Genomic DNA, 9,086 nt, shown 5'->3' with positions numbered 1-9,086 from the left:
TCACGCGGACTGACTGAAAGTGCAGGAAAACCCAAAAATGCCAGACGGCATCAAAATCTATTGCCCTGTGCCCCGCCGACATCGAGACCCCCGGTAAGAGGAGCCGGACAGTAAGGGTGGCAGACCTCAGCGTTGGCACTGCAGGGAATGCCAGGGGAGGTGAGGATCACACACTTGCTGAAGAAAAAACATCTTAGCCCGGCTCCTCTTACTGTATCTGAGAAAGCAGCGTATCACATTTTCACATTTGAGTCAGTACTGTCAGTTAAAGCTGCTCTGATCATTATACTGAACTTTCTGGGTCTTTATCAGTCATAAAATAATGACTTTTCAATAGAATAATACAAACTGAAGGGGAAATCTAGCTTTAAACATTTAAACAATAATATTTGTGGGAGAATCTTTTACATATGTGTGGAAATAATACGCACCGTGACCTCACACTAATAAGCAGCTGCAACACAAATTGAGTAAAAAAAAACATTTTGAACAATCTATCAAATGTTTTCAGCATTTTTAATCACCAGGAGTTCTCACGTTGAACACTGACGACCTTTCATTTATGCCCAGCAGAGAGACGCTGGATTGATCACTTTCATTTATTTTTGTTTCCTTCAGAAAAGGAAGACCTTTGTTTGAACTTTGTATCCCCGTGCTCTGCAGCCTGAAACTGCAGTCTCTTTACTTCACTACTGATGATTTTTACATCTGCCCAAAGGGGAATCCCTTTCCAACCTCTTGAACTTTTGAACCCCTTTCATAATCAACCTGATAATGTCAAAAAAAGTTTGCTGTCAAACTAAAAACCAAAGTTCTGTTTTTTTCATCTCCCCCCAAAAAAGCCAGCGTTTCATCACGGAACAGTTTTCTCCCTGGCATCAGGTGGGATCACATGGGGTAACTCTGAGGGGAAAGGGGTCGCTGAGAGGTCAGTCACAGGCTGTACCTTGCTGTTATGGAGCACGTGTAGCACTGTAATGACTCAGCGTGTATCTGAGGACAGCAAGGACATACAGAGCGCCTCTATTCTAAGCATGCATAGTTAAAACATGCCTGCTCTCCCTTGTCAGACCAGCCACTTGTACTCAGAGAGTGACGTATGAAGAGCAATAAGAACTACACATTTATGCACTGTTTCAGTTTCAGTGCACCTTAAATTGCTTTCCAAAGTGGATGTTGGCTTTTCATGCATCAACCGGTACTAGCTGCACTGTTTTACCCTCAGCTGAACTTGGTGCGCTAAATATTTCTGCATAAGACATCTGAGTCTCCCACATGTTGCAGGAGTGACGTGAGTTTGATCAGAGCTCTTCCAGCACAAGTAAGTGTGGTCTTAGAAGATTTGCTCAACAATAAACCGATTCCGCAGGTTTTATTTGCGATGCTATTCACTTACACTTCTTTAGTTTTTTTGTTTTTTTTTTAATTTATGTGCACTTTAGTCATTGTGGTGAAATACTGGTCTTCTTCAGTTCCATCTGATAAAACAGGCAGCACATCCAGCATCAATAAAACAGTAAAACAGTAAAACAGCAATCAGCGTGCGATACACGTGGTGTGAAGCTACATCATTTTAGCCTTGTCAGTGAAAATGGACATTTTTTTTGCATGTAACTTCCATCCTACTGAATCATTTAAGGTGGTAACTGGGTGATTGAGGTTGGTGTGTGGCAAGTAACTGTCAGAATACTCTTAGGTTTTTTTTAAGAATAAGTGAGGGCTTGTCAACTTTTGGGGGTTTCACAGACTTCCTCTTATTCTTAAAGCAGGCTTAGCTGATTCATGTGGACTGACACAAAAATTCCTCTGTGGTTGCCACCAGCTTACTAGTTGCTAATACATCAAGAGGTTTGTTGCGGTCTGAGAGAAGTGACAGAGGAAAGAGTTTCTGCTGACTCAATGATGACATGCAAGGCTGTAATGGATACACACTGATGACAAAAGAATTAAGGGAACAGTGGCTCATCAGAGTTTCCTGACTGACGTTTTTTTAGTTTTTCCTTTTGCTAGCATTCTTCTCACTACTGGTAACATGAAATATATACATGGTACCTGTAGCCTATTCAAGTTGCACAGGTAGACCAGCTCTTCCACATCCATCAAAAGAAAGTTTGCTGTTCCTCCCATCACAGCCTCAAAAGTGTAGAGGAGATACCACACAAACAGAACTGGACAGGGTCATGGAAGGGCATCAGCCCAGCAGGAGGACTGGTATCTGCGCCTTTGTGGGTACAAGAAGACCACTGCTAGAACCCTGCAATGGCCTCCAGCAGGCTACTCATCTGGATGTTTCTGACCAAACTGTCATAAACAGACTGCATGAGGGCATGAGGTCCTTTAGTGGGACCTGTGCTCACAGTCGAGCATCATGCAGTGATCATACGCTGATTTTCTTTCCACTTGTCTTAACAAAACCTCCTCAGAGCATCTGTAGGTTCTTCAGAACATCAATGCTGAATAAGTCCTCGAAATGATCATACGAGGCTAAAAACTGAAGGCAAAGGTGACAGACCTTTTGCAACAATGACCCTCAGACTCTGAAGCTCTCTTCCACTGAGCCTGAGCTCTGTGGATCCACCTGGTCTGTTACCTTTTATGTTTATGTTTGCAGTAATTTGGCCTCTAAGGACTTTTTGATATTTATCTTAAAAGATACTAGATTAATTAATTTTACTGTATTTACTTACCTGGACATATTCATATCCCAGAAGTTTGACTTTGTGCTTTGCTGAGTTATACTACTATACTAAATATTTTAAAACCTGAAAATTTTGCAGACTCCTTAGCTATGTGTCACCGTGCCCTGTAGGGATAACACTCTGAGATCCACTCAATTAAATCATCATATCAGTTGTCCATCTACTAGACACACATCTATCCATCCTCCACAAACATCACTGTGTTTGCTTTGGCCTAATTCCAGCACTGTGGCTTCAGAAAATGAGTAAAATGCGAGCACTTTAATTGAATAGATAAAAAAAAAAACCTCGGGCAGAAAACACCATTTGTACTTTGTGTTGGCCAGCATGTTTGTGTGTGTGTGTCTTTCACTTCTGGTTGTATCATGTTTGTTTAAGCGTTGTGTGCACACATTATAAAGTGGCTGACTGACCTGAAGCTGTTGTGGTATCACTGTCCCAGTGGCATTAGCATTTTGCGTCATGGTGTCCCTTCCAACACCATTTTATGAATTTAATTAAGATGTGTGTCAGAAGGGCAATGGGTTTTGTGTAGCGCTGCCCTCATGGTGACCCGGGCTGATTCAATGCTCTGTGACCTGGATGGAAGAGCAGAGGCGATCCTATAAGAAAGGATCCGAGTGTTAGTTGCAACACAACATATGACTCTGCATACAGGACAGACTGGTTATCGTACACTAAGTCATGTTGTTTTCATTTTAGTGTCTCAACGTTTTAGGTTCATCTGCAGTGCAGCTGCTAAAGCGCGCTCCCCTGACAGATATAAAGTACATGTAAATTCGACCTTGTCTGTGGTGTTGCTGAGTGGTTGATCTTTGCAGCTTTACACACGATGACGGTGAGTGCACGCAGGAGTTGAGCGAGTAAACTGTGAGACCGTAAAGCCAATGAGGTTCAAAGAAATCGGTCTTCAGAGTGCTTTTTTATGGTTTATTGATATTATTTAAGCCCTCCTTTGTTCTGTTACCATCTTCAAAGCAACCATATGATATATGCATCTCAGACTAGTCCCTGATGCTAGGAGAGACATGTGCTTGTTTTAATGCAAGTTAGATTTAAGTTTGCTATCTTACCCCGAGCCTAAAACCCACGTTTCCATGCTAACAGTTAGTGACATTGCCTGACCACTGGCACTAAATTTCATTAAAAGGAAAACATGGATTATAATTTATGGTTTACTGATGATCTAGTGGAGCAAGTAATGAGAAGCAAAAGAGTATTTACATAATGCAGATTGAACTCGATGCAAATATTCAGTCATTTTCAGCTAGAATGAGCAGATGTGGTTACTCAGACTGAAAAATCCATGTAGGTTCTCTTATAGATCCAGGTGATGGTTGTCTTAGCTCTTTACCTCTTGAAAGCCTACTGGGGTAACCCTAGAAGCTCTTTTGTCAACTGAGCAGTTTGTGTCATGTTTCAGGCCTGCTTATACAACAAAATAACACGGTGTGCATCGGACGTTAGTGAGGGTGGTCTCTGTTTATGCAGCTACCACTTGGAAAACCTGAAAACTATTCTAATGGCCATGAAAACACTTCTTTGTTGATGTATACTGATGTGTAAAACCCGTCATCCAGGTCGTCAGATGTCTTCTTCAGTTTATGAACTGAAGATGACTTTTGGATGAAACTTCTGTAACAACGTGGTCTGATGTGCTGCTTGTTTGCTTTAATAAAGTCCTCGTCAAAAACTAGCAGACAGTCTGCTTAGAAACTAATCTGAGGTATGTGCTGAACAAGAGTGTTATAAGAATACTGAAGTACATCTTACAGGAAACGTGTTTTTTTAATCAAATAACTAAATAAACCTGTAGATTTACAGAAAATTACTGTAAATTCTGTACTGTTTAAAAATACATGCTCGTCTTCATCATATAACTAGCTTTCTGTAATCAGAGTAGCTCCATTACAATCAGTTTTATTCAAACAAACTAGTGGATAAATGGAGTAGAGCTTCAATACTCAGTAGTCCTGTCTATGGCAGAGTAATTATAAAGACGGACAGACTCCCCATCAATATTGAGAATATTCACGAGCAACAAATAAATAAAACAGGACAAGTTTACCGTGAAATATTTGAGTTCCCTTATGTACACAAATTATACATTTCTCTCCTGCTGTCTCTCTTCCTGCCCTCCCCGCCCACCCTCATAATATTGACCTTTAAGGCCTCACCACTCCTTTTCTCACTATCAAAGTCCTTTTATCTCTCTCCTTCCCTCTGGTTGTTTCTGCTGAGCTGTGAGGACTGAGAAGAACGTGTCTGAGGGATGTGGGAAAAAAACTCAGGATCATGGGAAGGTGTGATGGCAGGAAGTTGTCGGGACCTCGGGGACAAAAGAACATGACCTGACCAAGGCAAAGAAGAAAGACAGAAAACAGTTTTGTGTTGCAGCAGCAAGAGAAAAATAAAAGTAAATAAGATATTAAATAATAAGCTATCTATCCATTCTCTTCCGCTTATCCTTATCAGGGTTAATATCCAGTGACTCCAGTGGGTCTGCTGGGTGAAAAGTAAGAAACTATGCACTACAACTGCACACATAAGCACTTGGCTCAGGATGTTTCAGCCTTTTTGAGCTAATTAATCTTACTTCCATCTGAGGTGATACCTGTGAGAAGCAGAATCCTGCTTACTCGCACCTCATCTCTTTTCCCTACTCTTCTCCTCTCTTCTCTCCTTTGCTAAACCTCCACCCATCGCCTCCATCCTCACCCTAAACAGGCCCTGGTACAGCACAGTGCCTCTGTGCAGCGATGCTGAGGGAGGTCGCTGTGCGGTCACTGCATAAAGCCTGGTCGCATTGTGACTCGAAGCTGCAGAATGTGCCATGGTGCATTAGCACACTGCCGCCTGGCTGAGCACGAGGCACAGAAAGAGAGGAGGAGGAGGAGTGGAGGGAAAAAGGGGGAAGGCGAGAAAAGGAGGAGCTAAGCAGAGGTTTAAGAGGCAGAAAGACGGGGAAGCCAAAAGAGGGAGGAGAGCCAGCGAAAAGAGGAGGGGAAACGAGAGGAAGACGAGAGGAAGGGAGGAGTGAGAAGGAGGAAAGTGAGGGCATCAGCGCACTTACACAAGCAGAGTTTGGAAGCCCCAGGGGCACAGGGTCCTTGTAAGATGGCTCATCAAATATGAAGGCACATTGAGGGTGTGCTGGCTCTACTCCTACTTCTCTCTCTCTGTTCCCTCTTTCTTTTCCACAGTGTCACTTTATAACTTCTTAACTCCTCAGGACGCTCTCCTCTCTGGTTCTCAGTCACTCTCTTGTTCACTTCTCCACTTCATTGCTTTTTTAAACTGTAAGTGTTTTCCACATCTGTCTCCTTATTTTTTTTCTATTAATAATCAGTCAGTATTATTGTACATAGTATAGTCAGCTGGTTTTTTGAGATTATTTATTAAAAAGAAGGAAGATTGCACATATAAATATCCATTAATTAGTGAATAATTATATCTTTCAACAAATTGATGTGTTTTCAGAATTAATCTATTAAAAAAATTGGGGTACCTTTATATGTTTTAAAAATACATAGTTGGACATCTCCGTTCTGCATAATCATGTTTTATGTTTGTGGCTAAAGACCAATCACATACATAGTAGTTCAAAGGTGAAAGAGAAGAGATCATAGGTGTTCAAGTGCAGTTTAATTTCTGCCTGACTTTTCAGATTCAAGATATTAAGGTTTTATTATTTGAGAAGGGGTCGCCTTCACTAAAGGAAGCAAAAATGCAAAGGGAAGAGATAATAAGACTGGCTTCATTCTCTTGTTCCTCAAGCCTCACCTCCTGAACTGCACGTGCATTAACAAGGATATTAATTCCTGATATTTTCCCAATTACTTATGGTCAACAGATTAAACGTGCCACCCATCTTAACCATCCCCAGACAGCTGGCTAAACAACAACAGCTAATTATAACCTGATATTAAGCCAGCTGTTGTTTAGCTTGAGTGTCCTAAAAATTACACTTTCCCTCTGATAAACAGTTTGATTACATCCTCACTTTATTCACTAAGCTTGTGAATAAACTCTGATATGACTTAGAGCCAAGTTGGACTTAGATCCAGGTTTGTTGCATCTAAGTCCAACAAACTTAGATCCACTTTAAAGAAAGTTTCACTAATGCCTAATAACAGCAGCTAACTTAGGCTAACAGCAGATAACAGAGGCTAACAGCAGTGCTTATCAACGGAAAAGTTCCATCATCCTGAACACTTTAGTACCACTGTCATTGGACAGAAGTAAGTGTCACTCACTCCATGACTTGAATTTGACTCCTTTCACAATGTTTTGCAGCTTCCTCCAGACATACCACCCTGCATATTGTCAGCTGAGGTAAACAGTGGACTGACAGCTACATTCACTACATCGGCCATCGTAGCTAGAATGCACTTGAATTGGGAGGGGTAAGAAAACAGAACTTAGTGGACTGCAATGTGCAGTCTACTGACATCTAGTGGTGACATTTTAGACACAGTACCTTTAAAAACTAAATTTATAAATAACAACGTAGCTCTCATCATTTTAGAACTAAGTCAACATTTTTCATACTCACAGATTTTTGCATGTGCATCTCACTTAGCTGTAATCACATTAACAGTCTGCCAATAATTTCAGCCAGCTTGCACTATCTACCATTTAAAAAAAATAATTTTTTTTAAAAAATATATAAAAAGAAAAAGGTTAAGTGAGCGTTTTTCTTCCATTTCCAATAGCCAGTTGAACAAGTGCCACTAGCCAAAAAGGAGCTTGTATTGTGAAACCAAGAAAAACAGATGGGTTGTGAATGGATGATGTAATGAACCAATGGGAGAGCCAGCTGCGAGGCTGTTGGGATATGATCTAATTTTCATCCTCACTCTAAGCAGGTTTACATGGCTCTGATCAGCCCAGTGCTAATCTCCACTGCACCAAATGGATGAGCTGTAGCTGCACACATGCATTCACAGGTTTGGTTGCACTATTTTAAATGCGGTGAGCATTTGCGAAGATCAGAGAGTACATTTAACTGACCTTTGAACTTAAAGTAAGACACTAATCTGTAACTTAATCTCCAGACCATCATATGTCAGAAAGCTCTTATGATTTTTTTTGTGTGTGTGTGTGTGTGTGTGTGTGTGGGGGGCATTCCATTCAGTTCAGCTCAAATTTGTTTAGTCATTTGAGGCCAAACACAGTATAGTAAGGTCAAGACCTTACGACGTTAAAGAGAGAAACATTGCTATTTTACTGGGCACACAGAGAGAATTTGACAGCACATAACAAACACACACTCAGCTGTCAAAAGGAAATGGTCATGCTGGGGGTCACTGTCCAGGGACTTGTGCTGAAAGTCAAACATGGAAGAGCTCTACACTAAAGTTTCCACTCAACCTCCACGGCATGTGACCGAGGTCAGAGGAAGCCGCTGAAGCCACAGGGGGGCTGTGCTGCTCTCTTACTGTTAATCGGCACATGCTGGCGTGCACACACACAAAGGCTGTTCATACATTAACACGCACGCACACAAGGTTCACATGTACTCACTGTTTCTGTACACACAAACCTACGTCACCAAAGTAGCTGAAAGCTTCAAGGCCATGTTGTGACAAAGGCAAAAAGCACCTCGGGGGTGGGGGGAGACAAGCGGGTGGTGGCTCGTCCTTGACCCTTCACCGGACCTTGATCGCTTTAACAGAGAACGACACAGAGTGAAAGGAGGAGTCACAAATGTGAAAAAGGGGTCAATGAAAATGAGTTCAAGCTAGTTAAGTTACGTACTCGTGATTTTTCATGATGTTTTTATGATTATGTGAGGTGAAAAGCTCTGAGAGAAGCGTATTTGTGTGACTTAAATAATTATATTTACATAATAATTATATAATAATAAAAATTGTTACTATATAACGATAGTATAATTAGGTAATATTCATTCACACTCTTCACACAACCTTAGAGTAACGTTTAAGATTTTACACCAAGCGAATTTTTGCTGCAGTGCATGTTTAGCTTGTTGTGTTTAGTTATTTTAGGTTAATTTGTTTCAGCATAATGAACACTGCACTGTACCCTAAATAACAACATAAAAACTTGATTTATATTGTTTTCTCATATATTTATACACTGTAATGACAAATGTACTGGACCACCTACAGATTACACCTACAGGAGCTGCCCAGCTGTTGAAGCTCGTGCCATGAAGCTCCCGGTGCACAGTTTTCCTGCTGATGATAATATGATGTATGACTGCAGCTCAGCACTCAGTGACCCCACTCTGTAACTTTACCCTTTATGGATGAGTTGCTGTGGTTCATAAACACTTCCACTTTACAATAACACCACTTACAGTTGATTGTTGAAAATCTATGAGGCCAGAAATTTCACAGACTGACTTGTTGCAACAGTGGC

Source organism: Oreochromis aureus, linkage group 3, assembly GCF_013358895.1.
Source record: "Oreochromis aureus strain Israel breed Guangdong linkage group 3, ZZ_aureus, whole genome shotgun sequence".
NCBI lineage: Eukaryota > Metazoa > Chordata > Actinopteri > Cichliformes > Cichlidae > Oreochromis > Oreochromis aureus.
Note: the sequence above shows the minus strand (reverse complement) of the source record.